This window comes from Petromyzon marinus, chromosome 57, assembly GCF_048934315.1.
Source record: "Petromyzon marinus isolate PM22_M1 ecotype Great Lakes invasive population chromosome 57, UKy_Petmar_22M1.pri1.0, whole genome shotgun sequence".
NCBI lineage: Eukaryota > Metazoa > Chordata > Hyperoartia > Petromyzontiformes > Petromyzontidae > Petromyzon > Petromyzon marinus.
The window spans coordinates 2,959,963-2,983,848 of NC_133723.1; the positions used below are offsets into that span (position 1 = coordinate 2,959,963).

At 48.2% G+C, this 23,886-nt stretch overlaps 1 long non-coding RNA gene across 1 annotated transcript; it reads right to left on the minus strand.

Annotated features, from left to right (window-relative positions):
• Positions 1-1,683: 1,683 nt before the first annotated feature.
• Positions 1,684-19,583, minus strand: LOC142905690 (uncharacterized). The gene is made up of 3 exons (XR_012929704.1): positions 19,345-19,583; positions 10,572-10,697; positions 1,684-5,672 (listed from the first exon to the last, which is right to left on the minus strand). It is a non-coding gene; the product is annotated as an uncharacterized LOC142905690 (long non-coding RNA).
• Between the last annotated feature and the right edge of the window lie 4,303 nt (positions 19,584-23,886).

The following is a 23,886-nucleotide window of genomic DNA, read 5'->3' on the forward strand; positions in this document are numbered from 1 at the left end:
CCGTGTCTAGGCGTGCATGCAAAGCAACAGTCACCTTATTTTACCGTGAAAACAAAGAGGTAGTCATACGGTAAAGCTTCCAAGCATTCTAGTTTGGCCGGGACAGTTCCAATTAGTTCAGAAAGGTGGAATCTAGAAGCTTTTGTGAAATGGTGATTTTTATACCAGCTTTTAAACATGTTTTTTGACCCCATGGTTGAGTCATGATGCGGACAGTAGGCGGAGCTACCTGAGCAGTGGGTGGGCATGAGCAGTGGGCAGGGCTACCTGAGCAGTAGGCGGGGTTACCTGAGCAATGGGCAGGGCTAACCGAGCAGGCGGGGCTACACGAGCAGTGGGCGGAGCTACCTGGCTGGTAGGCGGAGTTACATGAACAGTGTGGGGCCATCCATTTAGTACGTACGCATGGAGGGGGGAGGGGGGGGGTTAACCCAAATGCGTACGCTTGCGTATGGGGGGTCTACTGACAATGTACGTACGCATAGGAAATGGGGGGGGGGTGAAGCCTCGATAACAATTTCAGCCGGCGATGGACTATCTGTTTGCTTAAACATGTTAATATTATTCATCCTTGATCGTTTCTGCGTGGATTAAATATCGGCCGTTCTAAATGGATGGCCCCTGTGCGGGCCTGAGTAGTTGGTGGAGATGAGTGGTGGGTGGGGTTTACATAAGTAGTGGGCGGGGCCACTTGAGTAATGGGTGGAGCTATCCGAGAAGTGGGTGGGGCTACCCAAGTAGTGGGTGGGGCAGGGGGCGTGAGCAGGACGCCCCTTGGCACAGGCGGTGCATCGGCCAGTCGTCACCTGCCAGTCGACCCATGGCACCACCTGGGTTGTGTCCCGTGACTTTCTGCTAGCGGGCGTTCGACACGTGACGTGGCCTACAAGTGCACGTTGCCTGGCACAAACGCCGTGGTGACGTCACCGCCACTTAGTGGCGAATGGCGGTCGTTGTTGTTGTTGTGGGCAGCACCTATGAGCAGTCGGTGGGACTAACAGGATAGAGGGAGGAGGAGGGGCCCCCGCTCACTCTGGGCGTGGCTCGTTCGTGAGTGGGCGTGGCTCGTTCGTGAGTGGGCGTGGCTATGTAAAAAGTGGGCGAGGCAGACTGAGGGGTGGGCTGAAAGCAAGACGCTGTTGTCCTTGCAGGTTGAGCCTCAGAATTTTGGTAGCTTTAGCATGTGAGAATTCAGTAAAACTACATGCGACGCATTACTGCGCAATATTCCACGTCAGTCACTTTACAAAAAACCTATGGCACGACGTTGTTAAGAGTCAAGTCGGTCTCTGTACACACTCGCATGGTGTTAATCTATGTTGATAGCCCCAAACCAGTGGAAATGCCACATTGCTATGGCGGGGGCTAGTCTTTACATTAAAAACGCTCACAAAAGCAGATTTCATTTTTCATCGTTGTAGGGATGATGGGCTTATCACCACCTTCAAGTGCGCTTGGCATAGTGTGGTCACACCCTGGGGCGGAGCTACAGGGGGGGCTGGGGGGGGCTCAGCCCCCCCTGAAATTTTGGGAAAGTCGGTAATCTGGATAACCGGATATCCGGCTGCTGCAAAATGCTGCAGGCTGCCACCTTGTGCTGCCCTGCAGGCTGCTTGAGCGGCAGCCTTTCGAACTTATAGCCACATCAGCGGCTCCAACCTATTAATAAACTCCGCGTTCAAATCCAATACAATTTGTTTAATACATTTGTGGCGCCCATTGGAAAACATTACACACTGGATATCTCAGAATATTGAAGTCAGCCCCCCCCCCAAAGTCAAAATCCTGGCTCCGCCCCTGGTCACACCACGAGGTACCCAACACAATAAACACTTTTGAAACCATACGACTCGAATAAGCCAGCAAGGTTGCCTGAAAATCACAAAATAAAGAAAAATTAACTCAACTTCTCTGGGTGGAACACCGTTCAGGCCGTGCACACTTGCACATGCATTAGCCGACCACGACGTTAAGCTATTTTTTCGGGGGAACATTGTTCTCCTGAGTGTGTTGATTATCACGAATAAATCTCATTCAAACGTATATTCATCAATTATGCCCAAAGCTAGAAATACCCTGCTGCCAATTAGTCCGGCTTTCCGAGGTTTTTTTTGCTGCATTAAAATGTTACCGCTCTTCCACACACGTAGACCCGGGGCTGGATGACAAACACAGAACGAGGAAGTCTTGTAAGTGTATTGTTTGGCGAGGCGTGGGTAAGAGCCTGGTCCAGTAGAATGACGAAGGGCTGTAAAATTTTAAATAGTTTTGGCAACATTTATTGATCTCGTTCCGCAGCCGAGCTGCTCGGCCACGGAACCAAATCGCTCTCGAAATCCTGCAAACTTAAAATCGCCCTTGAAAATATTGTTTAATAATCATAATTGAGAGCCATCAATCAATCCAATACTGCAGGAAGGCAATCCCCAACGCTGCAAGGGTCATGGGGATTGTTTGACCATACTTCACCACAAGCGTCAATTCAGGGGATGGGTGGGGGGGGAGCTGGAGACAGGGCACCCAGGACCGGTTCGGACATCACTGTGCCACTGCTGTTAGCCGTGATAAGCAATCAAGCTCACGGTCGCCGAGATCGCAGCGAGTGCGCCGACTGCTTCTGTGCTTATTCAGGTGAAATGCAAAAAAATGTAAAAGCTAAATAAAGCTGTTGATTTATTACCAACTCTGTCTCTCGGTCTCTCTGTCATCAGAATATTTAATTAAATGTGCAGAATATTCATTAATTGTAGTTGTATAATAATCGGTACGTTTGCTTTATTTTACAGGAAAGTCTTGTCGAATCTCAAGACTTTCATTGGCAAAGGCTAGCTAGCAGTGGAGTGTTTGGCCAGTTCCGTGCTAATCGGCTACATTTGCAGGACATACACAACTATGCATGACCATGATATACTCAACAACTTTGCAGGCTTAATTGTGTTGATGTGAATTAAGAATATTTGTCTGCTATAAATGTCAACATCATACGCCACTTCGTTCAGCTATCATTTGTGGCCAGGTCGCTTCTGAAAGAGCTATATAGCTCAGTGGGCCCCACCTAAATGAAAAATCGCTTTTTTAATATTTTAGTTGAGTAACAGAATTTAACAATTGTATGCACACAAGCAGAACTCTTTTTAAATCGAGGTTTCACTGCACATCCTTGAGGTCGGATTAAAATCGTAAAGTTCTTCATAATTATGGAATCAACCTAGTTTCAGTCGTGATGTAAATAGGTTGCACTTACAAGACTTTTATTCTCGCTTTGTGTAAGAAAGGATCACTGTCACAGGTGCCCAGGATCCTCAAAGAGACGTTGAGTCGACACGGCTCAGACCCTGGGTTTGAATCCAGGTTCAGCCACTGCCCTTCACTGTGGTGAAGTTGATGGTGTCAGTTTGATCACCAAGACTGCACAAAAGAAAACGATTACATTCGATTTTTGTACGGCATTTCATTCAGCAAATTTCCAGCTTCTTAGAATTTAAAAAAATCTGTTTGACTGTCACGACATTAATATACCTCTGCAGTGGCAGAGTGGGTTTAAATGTACTGTCACAATGTGTGGAGACCCGAGGTCACTTGAAGGAATTTCAGAAGTAACTGTGATATCCACTTTCACGAGCCACTCTCGAACATGTTTTATCACTATGTATAAACACTCAATAATTGGCTGATAACACCTTAATATGAAGAGACCTGCAGAGCTTGGGAAATTGCTGGTAGCGCTGACTCACCACCTGGTTGCTACCTTCCAGCTTGAGTCTGTGGCTCATCAACAATTGTGAGATGCAATTTGCTTGAATAACAATGTCATATAGAAATGTACACAGCAAAAGCTCTGTTATCCGGCACTTTACCATCCGGAATGCCCTACTAACCGGCAATCTGTCATAGAAGGCAATACAAATCTTCCTTCACGTATCCGGAAAAAATTCGACAGCCATCCGGCATCTTGCCATGCACTTAACATAGATCCGTTGTTTACGGGAGCTTCAGGACGCCGCCGAGTGGTGATGCTAGCGGCATGTGTCTATTGTACACACAGTACTCTAATACTCTAAACGGACCCACTGCTTTCTTACAATCAACTTGTAATGCTCTACGATGGACTGATGAGTATCTCCATAAAAGATAAATATTATTTCCTATATAGTTCAAATGTAGGCCTAGTTCCTTTCTTGAAAAATGTAATGTACTTGGACTTTTTGGTGAACCATAAGTATAGACTCTCAGATATGAAAAACTAAGAATAAATAGGAATAGACTCTCAGATAACCGGCATATTTCAAAAACCGGCACCGTCAATTCCCCATGGATGCCGGATAAACAGAGCTTTTGCTGTATATATATTTTAAACTAACCATAATCAAAATAAGGGTTTTTGGGTTAGATTGCACAAGTATGAATGCGTCGTAACCCACCACCACCCGACACAGCTAACCAGTAAGGCTTGTCACGTAAACAAAACGTGCCAATTAGTTAATATTTCAGCCTAACCCAAAAATCCTTTATCATGAATAATAATGGTCGCAAAAGCCAACGTGTCAAACAAACCATGAGCAACAATGCTCTACAAGAGTTTTCGAACAGATTCTTTGTCTCAGGACATCACGGTGGTAACACAATCAGTATAGACTTGGGAAAAAAGATAAATACAGCAAACCCTTTCCCATTGCAGGAGGGGAGGGGGGGGGTTACGTTCTTGATGATAGCCACAGTCGGCTAATCCGCAAACCTCAAACTCAAATGAATGCATTGGCGGTACACTGTTGCGCGAAAAAAAAGCAGCAAAATTTTGTGCAATGTTTATTTTCCCGTGATTCGCGACCCCGGTCAGAAAATCTTGCGGGGTGGTGGTGCGTCAAAAAATCCGTTCTCGTAATGCGGTCGGAAGACGAATGTCAGTTCAAATTTAGATTTCAGAACGGTTTTATGAGGACTGGTGTGCCGCCAATACGCCCAAATGGGAAAACTAGGGTTTTGTTCATGGTTCGTAATACGACACCCACCCCCTCCTGTCGTTTTCCGTTACCCCACATCAACCGAAAACATTATGCGGCAAAGTATTTTGAATGTGAAATGACATTTTCCCGTGTACATATAAATGGCATGGTAAGTATATAGAATTTTTTTTTATATATAGTTTACAATACTGTACACGTGTACGTGTTACACTACATTAAGGAAAATCGTGCGGTTGAATCTCACTGCATCACTGGACGCTGGGAACACCACGCGGCCTGGGACTCACAATGGGTTCTCGCTTGGGAGGCAAGATGGAGTCAAGACGGCGCCGAGCGTGTTCTTCCGCGGCAGCGTCATCGGGAGCAGTACAGTTGTGACACGGACAGGAATCTCGCAGGTCAACCGCGAATCGTCAAGCCGCAGGGGCGCGATTGGCGAACTCTGTACCTCAATAAATTTGGCGCAAAACCGCAACAGCTAAAAAAACCCACAAGAGGGAATTGGTTTGCTGTACGAGTAAAACTGGCCCACTGTCACTGTGCGAACCAAAATGGCATTTTGGGCAGACAGAGAAATTAGAGGAAAGACGCACAATAAAAACACCGGGCAAAACAAGACGAGCAGGGCACAGGCGCGGACTTGGGAGGTTGACGGATCAGATGATGGCTTCCAGACGAGGTGGACGACGAGTGTTGGCACCCCTGGGGCTTCGGGTGGCCGGGTAAAAAAACAAAAATCCATTAGGTATCTACTTTCCACATCCAGGTGAAATGGCGGTTGAGCTGGGTCAGTGGTGAGCTTCTGAAGGAGGACCTGCAGCAGATCCAAGTGACGGCGCTACCAAAAAGAACAAGTCTTGAGCTTGCAAATCACGGCTTTGTGTCCTGGGGTGTGCCACACCTGATCCATGACTGATGTAGTGGCATCGGTGGAGGCCACTGCATGAGGCATAAGCCGACCTGTGCGAGGCATGATGCGCGCCGCTCACACCAGCCACGTGCAGTGCCAGCCTCTGCCGGTTAGGGGGCGAGAGCGCCAGGGACGGCGCAGGGGTTCTCCGGGGACCATGGCGCTCCAGGTGAACCTGGAGGCCTGGTGACCGGAGGTACCGGCCAAGATGCCCCAAGGAGGGGGCTGGGGGGACCACGGGACCAGGACCAGGACCAGGTCCCTCTCGAAGGCTCGAGAAGGGAGGCATGGCCAGGGGCGGAGGAAGCCCCGGGACTGGCAATATGAGCCGGACCCCTTAACGGGTCTGGCAGCTGTTGCAAGACTGAAGACAGAAGCCGTCACCCGGAGAAGACCTGCCCGACTACAGGACGCGGACCCGAGCCAGGGTCCGGTCCGAGATCGCCACCCCGTGTGAGCAAGGGTTAGCTAGGGAGAGATAGCCCGGAGGAGATACCTCCCTCGGGTAGCTGGTGAAGGAGCAGTTAAACCCCATCGTGTTGTAAGGCTTATTGTAAATAAACGTGTTGCCTCCAAGAAGCCTCTGCCTCCCTCATGTGAACCACTACACTATTATTACCACTATGATTTTTTTAACCCAAGAAAAGCCTCACCGAGTCTCGAATCTTGTTCAGGAGGGTCCTCCCAAGTTTTCCGCAGTAGAGGGGCGATGTTGCTTTGCGTAATCCCAATTGAGTAATTTGCAGGGAGTTCTCGGAGCATTGCGTTTGTTTCTTTTCGTTCAATATGAAGTTGGTGGATAAATTAATGACACCAAAGTGGCACAATAAGTAAAGCTTCATCAATTAGATAAAAAATACTTTTAAGCACCTTCTCAATCCATCACCGCAGCGATGGATCTTCTTTTCTCTTCCAAATACTTTATATTCGTAAAAAGGTTGGCAAGCGAGGGAGCCAGGCGGCTTTGGAAGGAGCCTGACGATTATCTGAAACCAGTGCCAGTGAATGATTCTAAGTCAGCAGTAGTGGAACTGTGTGACCCACGGTTTGAGATTCGGTGACTGCAGTCACGCTGTGGGCTCGGCTTAGGCTGGCCCATCGTTGTAGGTCAGCGGTTGCCAACTGACGTCTCCCGAGCTGCATTCGGCTCTTTAATCCACTACGTGCAGCTCCATCGAAGGGGCATAACGTAGAACATATTACCACAGTAGCAAAGAAAATTAATGTCTCTCGTGCTATGCCAAAAACTGTCAATAATAATTATGTAAATTCCATCGTTTTACCATAATAGCTTTCTTGAATCAAAACCGGTGTTTTCTTAAATATCCAATTGGGTTTATGGTAACCAATTCCATGTCTTTTGAAACAAAATGATGGATTAGTTAAGCAAACAATGAGTAATTAAGGTTCAGGGTAAGTGAAAAAGTAAGTGAACCCCTGGTTTAATTAGCTCAATTAAGGGAATAAATAGAATCGGAGTTTAAATAATTAGGTAGCTCTTAATGGGTGAGTTTGAAGGCCCCACCCTATATAAAGATCAGAAACTTTGAGAGTTTGGCCTTCACCATGCAGGTGTGTGGATAGAAGTCATGGCACAATCAAAAGAAATCTGAGGACCTCAGAAAATGTTCTATTGATGCTCATCAGTCCGGAAAGGGTTACAAAACCATTTCTATGAATTTAGGGCTCCAACAATCCGCTGTCAGATAGATAGTCTACAAATGGAGAAAGTTCAAGACCACAGTCACTCTACCCAGGAGCGGCTGTCCTACCTAAATCTCAACAAGAACAAATCGGAAAATCATCAAGGAAGTCGCAAAAAACCCAAGAGAAACATCCAAGGATCTGCAGGCTACTCTCGCCTTGGCTAATGTGTGTATTCATGACTCAACTTTCAGAAAAAAACTGAACAAGAATGGTGTTCATAGAAAGATAGCAAGGAGAAAATTACTGCTCTCTTTCACCTGAAGAAGGCCACTTGTGTTGTGGCCGAAACGTCGTGATTTTTGTTGTTTTATTTTTTACCTACGTGACTTTACCGAATAGAACCAAAGATTATGGATCCTTGCAGTCACGAAAGCTTCAAATCGAGAAACGTTATGTTTGGCGACAACCAAACACTGCTTTCGAACAGAAGAACCTCATCCCAACCGTCAAGCGTGGTGGTGGAAATGTGATGGTTTGGGGCTGCTTTGCTGCCTCAGGACCTGGACGGCTTGCCATCATTGACACAACCATGAATTTTGCATTGCATTAGAAAATTCTAGAGGAGAATGTCAGGCCATCTGTCCGTGAGCTGAAGCTGAACCAACCAAAATTGGGTCTTGCAGCAAGACAATGATTCTAAACAGAAGAAATTCCACTTTTTACAATGGCCTAGTCAATGTCCACACCTAAACCCTATCTAAATGTTGTGGCAGGAACTGAAGTGAACTGTCCATGCAAGGCAACCCTCAAATGTTACCGAGTTGAAGGAGTTCTGTCAGGATCAATTGGCCAAAATTCCTCGAATCCGATGTGAGAGACTGACCAACGGTTACAGGATACACTTAATTGGAGTCATTGCTGCTTAAGGGGGGGGGGTGTCACCAGTTACTGAATCTAAAGGTTCGCATACTGTTTCACACGTGGTTATGAAGATTAATAAATGTTGAAAGAGTATCATGGTTTTGTGTAATTTGTTTAATCAGGTTATCTTTATCTATTATTAGGACTTATATTAAGGTCTAATAACATTATAGATTTGAAATATGTAAAATATGTGAACATCCGAAGGGGTTCTCGGCACTGTATACACTTGGCTCTTTGCAGACATCATGGCTACTTTTTGGCTCTTGGTCTACGACGGGTTGGCCACCACTGGTGTAGGCGATGAGAGGTAGGTTCTTCTGTGGGGTGGCCAAGCGATTGTTCGGAACATTTGCAACTTGGGACATTAGTCCCAGGTTGTTCCCTACAACCTTGGACATCTGGCAACCCAGGAGCAATATATTTAACAATCAGACTACTAATGAGACTGAGAAAGTCAAAACCTGTTTTGAGTTTTCCTGCTTGAACTAATGCTGCTGGAAAACATTGACCCCTACATTCCAGGGGCTGATCAACCTAATTTTCAAGTTACTTAAAGTGGTGGTGACCCACAGTCGGACCGTGGATTATTCTCAATTGCCCATCGGTGTGGCATGAGAAATCCACATCTGCCGTGTGATGCTGTGATGCGGTTTCAATCCGGACACTTGTTTGCTGGGTGAAGTGAAACCGGGAGGTCTTTTAGTGGGATTGGTGAAAAAATTAAAGAGCTCGTTCGGGACATCGGTATTTTCCTGGTTCGCTCTGCATCGAGTCTCTGGACAGAACAAAGGTGCTTTGAGAGCCTGCGCTTGACCTCAAAGAGGGTTGTGGCACGTTAGGCTTTTGGAGGTTCTGATGGTCCTCTTGAAATCGGCAAGCGACGGAGTCAAACAAGCGTGGAAACCACACAACTGCGATGCCACCAAAGTGGAACGCAACTCCCAATGGTCAAGATCTTTTTAAAACGACAATTTTCTTCTCACTAATCGCTTGAAACTTTGTGGCGGACAGCCCAGGACACTACCACCCTGCGTATGCATCGGACAAATCGGAGCCGAGAAAAGTCTCACGGAGGCGACGAACATTAACGCTGGACCAGCCGGGCGATCGAACGCACTTTATGAGATTGGCCACCCAGCCGCACGAATGGACGGTTGTGTCTGATAACGTGACTTTGCGAGTCCTCGCGAGTGGCCACCAATAACTTTTGAAGTGGCGGTCAGTGCCGCTGGACAGACACCTAAGGACCCCCGATGAGAACTGCGCTGGTGTTTGAAACGCCTCGCCGAAAAGTGTTTTGTGTTAGGAGGTGGCCCCCTCTACTTGTCCTGAGGAGCAGCAGCTTTTGTTCCCGAAAAAACAACTGCTAGTCTTCTCTGTGTCACGTCTTCCTTCAAACGCAATCAAATTATTTTTAAAAAGCTTAACTTTGATCTGCAATAAAATTTAAGCTACTACATGGTGTGTGCATATCTGGCTGACGGTTTGCGCTACGTCGTACGTAGCACCATCCTTCAAGCAAAACCTCAAGGCTCTCACCTGGTTCAGGCTTTCACCTGGTTCAGGATCTCACCCAGTACAGGCTGTCACCCAGTACACATTCTCACCTACTCCGCTTGTGTTGCGCCCGAAACGTCGTGATTTAATTTATTTTATGTTATACCTACGTGACTTTACCGAAAGATCCAAAGAGTATGGATCCTTGCAGTCACGAAAACTTCACATCTAGATTGACACTCTCACCTGTTCAGGCTCTCACCTGTTCAGGCAAGCATACAAGGGACTTTGAGCTCTGGTCAGCTCCGTGCCTCCGAGTTCTCAATAGAATAACGCGACCGATTTGCGAAATATGCACGCGTTATAAATCATGTTCATTATTTATGATTAAAAGATGAAACTGTTAAGGACAAAAAAACAATTAAGCAATTACTGCTGCACAGTGCACCTGGTACTCGGTGCAAAGTGTGTACTCTGCGGCCGAACGGTGCGTCGTGTGATCTCTGGCACAACTGGCACTGTGACGCATAGGCCCCAACGAAAACTCCTTTATTGTCGGTTAAAACCCCAAAACGTAGTCATTTAACGGCAAAGGTGGCAGCGATATCTGTTGAGAGACGCCAACGCACCTTGTCGGCAAGAAGGAGGTGGCCATAAAGCACTCTGCAGTGCGGTGCTTGTGACGAGGCCTTCGAGACCGGCTCACGGTCCTCTTGGGGGCTGGCGACCCCTCAGCGGTGCCCATTCTTCAGTATCTTGGAAAAACACAGAACCGTGCACACACATAAAGATGCACGCAAAGACATACGCATGCACGCACGCTTGGGAAATTCCATTTTGATTAAGCGGAGTTTGGCCGCTCTTCATCAAAATTGCGGTAATCGGTGCAGTAACAGAAAAGGGAGTCACAGTCAACTCAAGATTTGTAACGCGCGGCTACATTCAGCAGAAAGCCGAGACAGAAACACGGACGGCACGGAAACATTTTCAACAAAACGTGAGGCGCAGAAGATAGTCCGGTCTTAAAAGCACAGATTCTCACAGCTGAGCGGACCTCAGAAAGCACTCTTCCAGGCCACCAGGCTTTTAGATGAAAAGCTCCGTTTTGCTCTCCTAAGCCAAGTGGATTTGACACACAGCAGCAGGTTCATGCCAGATAGTGTATATTTTGCGAAGGTTAAGTATGGATGGAAGACATTGCTCAGGTGAGATGATTGACCGGTCTTCTTTGCTATAAGAGCCAGTACCGTGACCTACAACTGGACTCTCCCGTGCATTGGTAACCAGCAGAGCTCTTTCACAAGGCTTGAGGGAGCTTGCGAGCAGCAGTGGGGTCTGGGAAAACGACACCGGCGAGGAGGGTGTTTTGGAAAATGCTGGAGACGTCTGGCAAGGCTCCGTACAGCAGAGTTATAATAGCCGAGACGCGAGAGCCAAATGGACCACATCCTTATTTGTGCAATTTCTGCTCAGTGCAAAACTGGATAAACTTGCCGACGCACGATTCAAAGGTGAGATGTTTGTCGAGTGCAATACCCGGAAATTAAAGATTGCCGTGTGTTGCTACGGAACTACCCGGGACGACGGTGGAAACTGGCACATCCAGACGTCGTAACTTCTGACGAGTTGCAGGGATCGTGGTCTCGGACATTAAGGGCTTGAGTTGTAAGTTGTTTAGCAGCGGCCAGAATTGTAGAGCTGATGTATATTCTGAGAGCAAGTTCATTGTATTGGGACCATAAGTTTGAAAGGGATGTAGAACTGGGTATGTACCCAACTTTTTTCACACCAAACGTAGCCAACCGTGCTAATCAGAGGCTTGGTATCATCAGCATATCGATGTACAGGCCAAGAACGGATCCCTGTGGGACGCCAACAGATACAGGACGATGCTGGACGTGTCTTGTCTGCAGGTGGTGCAGGACACGGTGATTGATGGGGTCACGAGCGACTAAAATGTTCAGTCCATCCAGTGCTACTGCCAACCCAGAAGAATCAACAGCCGGCAGGTCATTGACAATAGCCACACGACTGTGGCCTCAGTCAATCGGAGGGCTCGGTATGCAGACTGGACAGGGCTGAAGTTCATTGAGCCAGTTACATGTGGTCATAGCCACACCGGTCTTTGCCGCTCGACTGTTTTCGAGTTTGTAGAAAGAATGGAGATAGACCAATAATGTGTGACTTCGCACCTGTCAAAAGTATTTTTTTGAGGGGAATGATCTAGCACTTCTTCCAATTGGATGAGAAAGTGCAGGAGCTGAAAGATAGGTTTTGACAGGTGCGAGAACATCATGGACAGCTTCTCTTTGCAGACCTTCAATAGTGCGACTTGAAACAAATACCCAGAGAGGTCTTCATTGGTAATCCTTCGATGATCTTCTGAGATGAGAAAATAAAGGGGGTAAGAGGAAACCTAGGAGAGAAAGGTTGACAGTATTGTATGCATGTGTAATGTAGCTCTCAGAGACACTGTTTTGTCTTTCCATGTATTTATTGTAATAAAGTCCACTGACAACTCAACGAGTAACCACGAGTGACTATATACACTTGGTTAGTTAGACGACTCTATTCTGGGACAACACTTCTAGTCTCAAGACATCTCGAAGACGATGGAGACAACCCGTCCAAGGCGACGACGACGACACATCAACAGCCACCAGCTCCGGCTCGCACAGGCTCTTACACCTCGCTCGGTCCGGCCACGCCCCTATTCTCGAATTCTCCTCGCCGCACCTGCTGTCAATCTCCGCCCTTATTATACTTCCCCCGCCATTGGATCCCATGCTCCCCCTCATGTGACCCTGTCAACATTTGTCTCATAAATCATCATTAGCACGTCCATTAGTAACCATGGTCCCAGGGAACCATACTGTCCCACTATCGCTCTGTACTGGCTTTATATCACCCCCCCCCCTTCCCCTCTTAAAAAATAGCAGTCCTCGGCTAACACAATTTCAAACAATATATTTTTAGGCCAGTCAACCATTTAAAACAACGCATACCAATTGTTTGAGGATTGAAGGAACAACTTACTCCTTAGAAGAACAATGCAGACAACAATAACCAAACCAACAACACAACAATATTTCCAAAATCCGAGCAACACACGCACGCAACCCCCGCGATCGTCCCGTCAAGCCACGGACATTTTGAACAGACAGACGCCCACAACACACAAGGAAACCAACAACATCACGGCGATCCGTCAACGAAATGTCCAGTTCTTGACGTCGGTCCTTCTCCCCGGGCAGATTTGTGGCCATCAATGGCCAAGAGGGTTTGCACTCAAGCCCGGGCGGTGTTTTGAGGTCTTCGGGCACTTCTGACGCCTTGGATTCGCAACGGGGGGTGGAACAACACACATCCCTCGGCGTTCAATTATTCCGGCCCACCGGCCCGGCCCGTCCGACACCCCAGACCCCGACCGCACAACACTGGGGATGAATGATTCAAGTCTAAGACGAACATACGGTTAGAACACAACTCATGGGCTGCCCACTGGCGACATATCACCCGCCCTTGCCCACTCCGCGGCCGTCAATTTTTAATAACCTCCACCAGCCATTTACGTGGCCAGTGCAAATTTCGGGGACTAAAGCAATGGCACTTCGCAACCGACTCAGCCATGCTCTATCCCATACTACACCTCCTCTGACTCACACACTTCGACAATTCATACAGCCTGCTGATTTACTGACAAGGAAGGTTTGTCCCTTCCTGAGGCCGGACCCCATCCAACATCCATAGCGGCGTTTCCACGGCCAACATTCACTCAACAGGAATCGCATTCAACAGGAGTCACACTCAACCTCCTGCGCCCTGAACAACTTAGGGTTACTGCCACAACTCACCCTTTCATGCTTCACAGCATGTGTCCTAACACCCCCCTGTCTCAGCGGTTGGCCCGAACCCGTCGCTCCTTGCTAACCTCGCTTAAGCAATACCTCTTTCACCTGAACCCCCGCAATTTCCATATCCCCAAATAGGATCTGCAGGAACGGTTCCCAATTTCCACTTAATAGCGTTAGCACCCAGAGCAGTGTGAGTCCGCAGCCCTTACGCTCTAGACGGGCCAAGGAGGACCTCCGTCTCCTGCCCGCCAGGTCAAACCGTTGCAACGACGCACAGGATCACTATTATCAATTAAAGTGAGCCCCAAGCCCACCGTTACGGATGTGCCACGGAGGATCTCGACCTCCGGGCCGTCAGGTCAAACCGTCTGCCGCACTACGACGGGACCATTACTCCCGAGCAATGTGAGCCCCCCAACCCAGTGCTCTAGACGTGCCACGGAGGGTCTCGACCTCTGGGCCGTCAGGTCAAGCCGTCTGCCATAACACGATGGGACCACTACTCCTGAGCAATGTGAGCCCACAGCCCAGTGCTCTAGACGTACCACGGAGGGCCTCGACCTCCGAGCCGTCAGGTCGAGCCGTCTGCATCAACATGACGGGACCACTACACTCGTGTCAGGTGGATCTCTAGAAATTCCTTGAATTTTACCTGAGCCAAATAATGCTCGCCGATGGGGAGAATCCCCGTAACATTCGTGGTCCCATGGCATCCGAACACACCCTGGTCATTCAACACTTTCGGGCCATCCTGGTCAGGATCCGTCCCAATCCAATACTGGCACCCCAGCTCTACAACATCCTAATTACCTCCGTTCGCCGCTACACACGCAATCACCCAAGCGAGCCACAACGATCCCTTAATCTAGAGGGCTTCATGACAAAACGACTCCAGAATCACAATCCAAGGCACTCACCCCTGAACACATTTTCACACCAAACACACCATCTACAATTCCCCATGAACCAGCCGCCCCTACGACTACTCGGCCCGCCAGCTTTCGCCACTGCGTGCCCGAGTTCGGCCTCTACGAATCCCCGATACGCGAGGTGAGTTTTAGCGGTCGGGTGTCTGGTGCATCATGACTCGCCTGGGCCAGGCCGTAGCTGTCAACGAGGCGGTGGACGCAAGGATTCCATGATGTCCCCACGACGCTTGGCATCCCCGCACAAAGTGTCGAAGCTGGCCGCAGCGGAGCAGGTGAGCCTGGGCGCCCGCGGCGAAGGCGCCGAATCGGACCGAGATCGCCACTCCCGGAGCCGTCCCGGCATCCCCCCTTCGCCGCTGGTCCCCTCCGCGAACCGCAGCCATCACTCCCCTCGTAGGCTCCATTTCTTCCTGCGACGCCACGACAATCTTGGATGGTCGGCTGGCCCATTCGTCACCAAGCCGAGGTTTTCCGATCCCTGCTTCCACCCCAGACCGTCTTCGCCAGGTTTCGCCCGCTTGCAGGCACCACCCGGGCCCGACGGTGGGTCATATACTGCCGACATCTCCTTGTAGGCAGCCTGAAGCGTGGCCCCCTCCTTTCCTCCGGAATGGCCCAGAACACTGCGAGGTCATCATTATCAAGAGCTGTAGGCGCCTCTTCCTCCGTCCAGACGACAGACCGGTACGCTGCTCCCAACTGGCAGGTGAAGGCACTCCAGTCCCCCCCCCAAACGCCGCCATAAATTATTTGATCAATGGCAACCTTCGTGATTGCTCGTCGGCTCCTCGCACCGCCGCCCGAGACGACACCGCCTCCGCTGCCTCCCGCGAAGGTTTCAAAATGGCGGCCGTCGGTCGTGTTGCCTCCCGCGAAATGGCGGCCCCTGATCGCGTGGTCTCCAACGCGGGAACCCCGACCGCGTGGTCTCCAACGCGGGAACCCCGACCACAGGCAGCCGCTCCACCAACCCCACTCGACTTCGTGGCTCGTCCCCGGCTGCGTCGGCTCCCTAAGTCGCCACTCTCCTCTTCGACGTCAAGTCAGCGACGGTCAACCGGAGTCGATCTGCCTCCGCCATGAGGGCTGGCTACTCCTCCGACGCAGGTGCCGCATTCTCTGCACCCTCGGGCTTCATCACCGGGCTCCCGGCTACCAGGGCTGCTGGGGGAACTCCTTGGCCGTCTCCCTTCTCCGTCTCTGAAGATGCTACAGGTGGGTTCTTACTATTTCCATTCTTCGGCATTTTACAATAGCCACTTCTGACGCCACTGTAATGTAGCTCTCAAAGACACCGTCTTGTCTTTCTGTATATTTATTAGAATAAAGTCCACTGACAACTCAACGAGTAACTACGAGTGATTATATACACTTGGTTAGTTCGACGACTATTCTGGGACAACATAGCTTCTCGTCTCAAGACATCTTGAAGACGATGGAGACGTCTCGTCCAAGACGACAATGACAATTCCCCACACCAACAGCCACCAGCTCCGGCTCGCACCAGCTCTTATGCCTCGTCCGGTCCGGCCACGCCCCTATTCTCGAATTCCCTTCGCCGCACCTGCTCTGTCAATCTCCGTCCTTATTATACATCCTCCGCCAATGGATCCCGTGCTCCCCTCACGTGACCCTGTCAACGTTTGTCTCAACAATCATCATTAGCACGTCCATTAGTAACCATGGTCCCGGGGAACCATACTGTCCCACTGTCACCCTGTACTGTCTTTCCACATTATATTGAACTTCTTTCGCACGGTACGTAGACAACCGTACATATCGGAGGTGTGGGGTAAAGACAACTAAACAAGAAAGCAGTTCTAAAGAAATTAGTTTTCAATCTAGATTATTTAAAAGTACATAGCTCCAGTGGCTTCCTAAAATTGGAAGAGCGTTCCAGACGGCTGCAGAAGTGCATCTGAAAACGCGTGATGCGGTGACCGTCTTTTTTCTATAGCTAGCTAGAAGCCGCTGCGAGAATGACCGGAGTTTGCGCGATGGTTTATGCTCCATGACGAGATCAGGGAGGACAACTAAATACAAAAAGCAGAACTAAAGAAATTTGTTTCCAAGTGCAGAGCTCCAGTGGCTTCCTAATATCAGAAGGAAGAGAGTTCCAGACTGCCGCAGAAGCACACCTGAAGCAGATGAAATATGGTACAGTGGTGGGAATATGTAAAAGGAGGCCATAGTGTGTTGGAGTAGCTGCAGTAGGCAATCAAAGCTGCTTAGCATAACGAACAGCCACCACAGGAATGGAAGACAATCATCATACCACTACATAAGATGGGGACTAAAAAGGACTGTAGTAACTCCAATGAAATAAGTCCGTTGAGTATCCGGGGTCAAGTATTACCAAACTATGTATGAATATGGTGAAGTATCAGATGGAAAAAACGTTTACAGGAAAATTAGAGTGTATTTATATAAGGGAGGGGCTTGAGTGATTAGATCGGTACAGCTAATAGAGAAAAGTTGGCAGTATGGGGTGGATCACTGGATTTCCTTTTTAGACTTTAAGCACGCCAATGACGAACCTGTGGAAACTGCCAGCCTGTTTCGGCATCCAAGGTAAGATACTACAGATGCTGAAAATTGTGCATGATGGCGCTCAGGCCTATGCACAGGCGTCAACTACGGGTGCTCTGAAATTAGACAGGATAAGTAAATGCAGAAGACCAGACGAGAACATGGCAGGTAATTGTCGAATATATGGCGAGGAAAAAAATGGTTGCGCTGGGTGGGACACGTGTGCAGGATGAGGGAGGGCCGGTTTATCAAGGCGGGCATGGAGTCGTCTACAAGAATCCAGTGACCAAGCGAAATACCGAAGTCACAGCAGATGGTGGGATACTGTTCGGGAAGACCTTGGAGGTCGAGTGTCTCCTATGCAGTAGCTGCGGTACCTGGCAGACGGTAGAACGCATTCGCGAGGTCTGGTGGCATCAACGGCTATGGCCATGATGACACGGTTCAGGAGTTTGGTGGTTTAGGTGAAGTTACAACTTGGGGTTGAGTACTTTGGTTACCTCAGGCCTGCTTTTCTTAATCGTCATCTACAGGGACCGGAGTTTCAGTTGTTGCAGAGTGTCGACGTTGATCAATCCAACTTGTTCACGAGGCCACATTGACCACCACCACCCACAGGGCCCCGTTTGAAACGGTTTTAATCCATGGAATAACAATTTCCTTTATTTATCCAGGAAAAGCCTCACCGACTCTATAGAATCATTTTTTTCTGAGGAGACTTCCACAAGGAGATGTTCGGACGGTTCCACTTCTGAGCATTTGGCTTTGCGTGCAAGGAAACCAGAAAGCAGAGTAGCCGGAGCGAAAACATAGCCGTGAGGCAGAGCTCCACACACATGGATTCAAGAATGTGCATCGGTAGTGCCATCTTCGGACCATGTCACAGTGGACTTTCATCAGCAGATGCCACTCCGTTGTTGGTGAAGTATCCAGAACCTCGGAGTTGTTAGCCACGAGTTGGAATCTCAGCCAGGGTCAACATGCACCGATAACTATCAGGACCATCATCATCACTTAGGAGAGGCTAAAATGATCACCGCGTTTGTGCAGTTAACATGGCAAAGTTGATGTTTTACGGATATATTTGGTCTCTCGCCATCACAACTGTAGATTTTTCCACCATTGGATAAACACGAAAGAGTGCGAGAGATGGCCTGCAAGGTTTTAGGCTTATACCCACTGATATTTTCCTATTTTTTTATGTCGTGTGAAGACGCCAAGAATAAAATCAACGCCACTCAATTTTCTGCATCTTTCACCGAGCCTCAGGGCCCACTTTCACGAGGTTCCTGCGATTGTGAAATGTCTGGCCGATGCCTTTATACGACCGTAAATGCCACACTGCACAATGTTTTAAACCGCCAGTTGATAACGCACTATTATACAAAACAAATGCGATAGACATTACACGCAAAATAACCCCATCGGGTCTTAAATATATCATTGTTTACAAATGAACACGCTGACACTTTGGGGCAAATGGAAACACGGCGGTGGATCAACGTTTGCAGTGGTTGCTTATAAAATGAATTAATAACCACACGGCATTTTACAGAATACATAAGACGCAAATACACCTCCGCTGAGGCATTATACACACACACAACCCCCTACTACCCACCAAAAAGACGAGACAGCGCATTGAAAGCAACGCACTTTGTAGACGAGCGAACAAAACTCCGAAGCAAGGTGGCGAAAATGAACAGCGCATCAAAAAAAATGTATATATATGAGTCGCGATTTTATCCAGCCTCGTAAAGATACGCCCGCCAAGGACGGGAAAAAAAATCGCCATTACGCGAACTACGGTTAAGGGAGGCGGAGATGACCGGCCTCGGCCCTGCGGCCTAGCGCAGGCTTCCCGCGGAAAAATCCAGGCGAGAGCCTCGGACGAACGGGGCGGTAAGCGGCCAGCGGCGGCTTCGAACGGCGTGAGAGGAGGAGGGGGGGCAAAGCGTAAGTAAATAAAATAAAACAACAGACGCGGCGACAAAGACCGGCGGCTGTGGGTCGTCTGAGACGACGACGGAGAAAAGAAGAGGATACAAGAGAGAGAGAGGGAGACATCGAGCGAGCGATAAATTCCTTACCTGGCGTAGCAGCGGCACTGGCGCGGAGCGGCCCCTAAGCGTGGCGACTGCCCCCAACTGACTCGCAAGTGAAATAAATCAAACAACCCAGGCGCTTTAACACCCCGTATTCTTCTTCTTATTATACAGGGTGGGTGGGTTAAGTAAACAAATATAAAATTAGTCCGTTTTGTTGTTTCTCCCTTGCGATGGGACTTTGTGGAGGATTAGCGTTGAGATTTTTAAGCGTGTACAGGGTGACCGATAAGCTCTGAATTGGTCTGTAATCATCAGGTGGGGGGGGGGGGGGCACTGATCAGGGGTTGACAGCTGTAGTGGGCAGCTATCCCTACGCAGCAACAGCAACTCAAGGTTGTACTCAGCAGCACTTATCTAGACAGAGGATGGGTGGGGGGTTCTTTCTCCGATAATATGAGACATCGTTCAATCCATAACCTTTGACCCCTTATTAGTGCCTCCAACCTTATTACAGATCAATTCAGAGCTTATTGGTCAACCCCGTGCCCCTTATAAATCTCAACGTTCATCCTACAAAGTCCCTTCACAAGGGAGAAACACAAATAGACGCATTTTTATGTTTATTTTGCCCCGTATTGAAACGACTGTACGCCGTATGGACCTGAAAATTAAATTTCCCTTCTCTACACTACTCTACACTACACACTACACTACACTACGACATAGCTGCCAACCCCTTATCTCAACGTTCATCCTACAAAGTCCCATCACAAGAGATAACATCAAACAAATACACAACACTTTTTTTTATTTTGTCCGTATTGAAACGGCTGTACGCCGTATGGATCTGAGAACTAAATTTACCTGTACAAGAATACGGGGTAAACCGTGTGGGTTGACACGGTATGTCGGTGTCGGTGTGTGTGTGAGGATCCCACCACATTATTTGAAACCATTGGGGGTTTGACAGCAGCTCGCGGGCCTTGTGCAATGAAGAACGGTGGAATATTCTAAACCATATTTACCAAGGCCGTAGCCATTGGAGTCAACATTGGGGGAGGGGGGGACCAAATCTTCCAGGGTGTCTGGGGGTCCCAACCCATAAAAATATCTAAATTTGAAAACTAATTTCCTGCCTAAAATATTAAAAAATTCACTAACACATGGGATGGACTTTCTATTTATTTTTTACAATAATGTCTAAGAGTGTATTGTATTATATTGCTCTGTTTTTACTTTTTTTTTTTACCATTTCTTGTTTCATTGTATCTAATGGCAGAGATTAGGGATTAATAAAGTACAACCATAATCACCATCATATAAACAGAAATCTAAGCATTGATTTATATGAAGACAAGTCCAGATATTGTGGCCAAGGTTTAGCAAATTGTTGTTTTTATTTACATAGCATAGAAATTTTTTGTATAACAATATATTGGGGGGGACATTTTGAGCATATTTTAATATATTGGGGGGGGGTGCCCCCCCCCCCAATATATTATAATTACGGCCTTGATATATGCATATTATTGTACCAGGTAAGACCCACTTTGAGCTATGTTGCTCTCCTTTTTTTCAGAAGCGACTTTGGCCATCACAAATGACAGCTCAACCCAAATGGCTGTATCATCATCACGTGGACATTGGTGGCAGCAGCAGCCAAATCTACAGCAGCGTTCTTTGTTAATTTTCAGAGGGGGGGGGGGGGGGAACTTCACCAATAAGACATCGTCAGTGTGAGTGCCGCCACACATTTGAAATCATTGTGGGTTTGACAGCAGCACGATGATGATGGGGGGGGGGGGGTGTTTTCACTATTTGTGTTGTTGTTGCGGGCCTGCACTAAATGCCACCAAGGGGCCGCCAGTGGTGTAAACTATATATTTTTTATACTCTTTGGTTTTTTGGTAAAGTCACGTAGGTAACTTGCAATGAAAACAACTAAATTAAATCACGACGTTTCGAAGGCAACACAAGCTTCCGTCTTCAGGCGGAACAGTCACAGCAGAATAGCTGTATCAAGTGAAGAGCTCTGAGATACCCGAGATTATATACAGGTTAAAGGGGGGGGGGGCAGGAAGAGACGTGGGTGGGGGGAGGGCTAAGTTAAGCCGCCTTTTGTTAAGCTGCAGGGGGTTCGGGGGAAGAAATGCACGAGTACACGCAACCCACTGAAAGCAATGGAAATGGCTGTACAATTATAAGGCAGCTAAAGTTTGACTTGGTTCATAACATCTTTCCAATGGTTGCTCAATTAAAAAAAAACATCCTCTCGGTTTCTTATTTTACCAGGTAAGATCCACTTTGAGCTACGCCACTCTTCTTTTCAGAAGCGATCTGGCCATCACTAATAACAGCTCAACCCAAGTGGCTGTATCATCATCACGTGGACATTGATGGCAGCAGCAGCCAAATCATCTACAGCAGCATTCTTTGTTAATTTTCAGAGGGGGGGGGGGGGTGGAATTTCACCAATAGGACATCGTCAGTGTGAGCGCCGCCACACATTTGAAACCATTGGGGGTTTAACAGCAGCACGGTGATGATGATGATGCGGGGTGTTTTCACTCTTTGTGTATTGTTGAGAGCTGCACGTCAGGGGCCGCACTAAAGGCTACCAGGGTCCGCCAGGGGCCCCGAGGGCCTTACAATGAACGCTGATCTACGGGGTGGTCCTTGCAACCCCCAATTAATTGACCCCTGACATTTGTAGCGCCCTTTGCATATTCATTTGTGCAGATGTCTACTGGGCATCTGTGAAAGAAAGAGCTTTATAGCTGATCGGATTCTTACAATATAAGTAAATATTCTGATTCTGGTGATTTCTGGTTTAAATAAACCTTGCTTTCAAAATATGTGTTACTTTTTGGAAAATTTAAGTGGATACTCTCTCTCTCTTCCTCCTCCGCCTCCTCCTCCTCCGTACGGCTGATGTTGGCTTGCCCTATGTTTATATCGTGGTGGTTGATGACCCAAATGATTGCGACAAAAGTAGTGGAGGCTGTAATACCTCCTTCATAGGGTCTCTACTTGAGTCTACGCATCTCTATGTGAGTCTATAGATCCCTGTGTGAGTCTATAGATATATTGTGTAAGTCTATGGGTCTTTATGTGAATGTATTGATCTCTGTGTTAGTCTATGGGTCTCTGTGTGAATCTATGGGTCTCTGTGTGAATCTATTGATCTCTGTGTTAGCCTATGGGTCTTTATGTGAGTCTATGGGTCTCAGTGTGGGTCTATAGGTCTCTGTGTGAATCTATTGATCTCGGCGTTAGTCTATGGCTCTCGGTGTGAGTCTATAGATCTCTTTCTTATTCTCTGTACGGCTGCTGATGTTGATGATGAAGAGCCAACAGCTGTGATCTCACATGGAGGTGGTTGATGAGCCAGATGACAATGTCAGGAGTAGCGGAGCGACGAATGATCGCTCCGAAGATGCCTCCTTCATACAGATCCCTGTGTGAGTTTACGGGTCTCTATGTGAGTCTATAGATTTATGTGTGAGTCTATAGATATATTGTGTGAGTCTATGGGTCTTTATGTGAGTTTATGGGTCTCAGTGTGAATCTATAGATCTCTGTGTGAGTCTGTGGGTTTCTATGCGAGTTTATGGGTCTCTGTGTTAATCTATCGATCTCTGTTAGTCTATGGGTTTCTATGCGAGTCTATGGATCTCTATGTGAATCTATAGATCTTTGTGCGAGTCTGTGAGTTTCTATGCGAGTCTATGGATCTATATGTGAATCTATAGATCTCTGTGCGAGTCTGTGAGTTTCTATGCGAGTCTATGGATCTATATGTGAATCTATAGATCTCTGTGCGAGTCTGTGAGTTTCTATGCGAGTCTATGGATCTATATGTGAATCTATAGATCTCTGTGCGAGTCTGTGAGTTTCTATGCGAGTCTATGGATCTCTATGTGAATCGATAGATCTCTGTGCGAGTCTGTGAGTTTCTATGCGAGTCTATGGATCTCTATGTGAATCTATAAATCTCTTCTCTTCTCCGTGCGTGGTGAATCATCATCGCTGCTTTGACGATGCCACCACCACCACCACCTCCTCCTCCGTTACAAATCCCGTGGTTCTGTTCTGGGTGGTTGACCGCAGTCTCCGTACACTGCCCGGAGAGTTCGTAATCTCCCACACATGCATCATCATCATCATCCAGTGTCCATTATCATCTTCATCATTTTCTGCTGCTGCTGCTGCTTCTACTGCCATGGTTCGTGCAATGGACGATGCAGTTCCGGGGTTGTGGTCCAGAAGCCTCATGGCAGAGATCGAAGCCCAGGGGATCTCCTGCGCGGTTGCGTTTCTCACGAGGAGGATGGCGCGGGGAGGAGGGGAGGAAGGAGGAGGGAAGAGGAGGGGGGAGGAGGATGGGGGAGGAGGAGGGGGAGAGGAGGAGGGGGAGGAGGAGGGGAGAGGAGGAGGGGAGAGGAGGAGGAGGGGGGAGGAGGATGGGGGAGGAGGGGGAGAGGAGAGAAAAGAGGAGGGGGGGGGGGGTGGAGAACGGGGGGAGGAGGAGGGGGGGGGGAGTAGGAGGGAGAAGGAGGTGGAAGGTTGGGGGGGGGAGAGGAT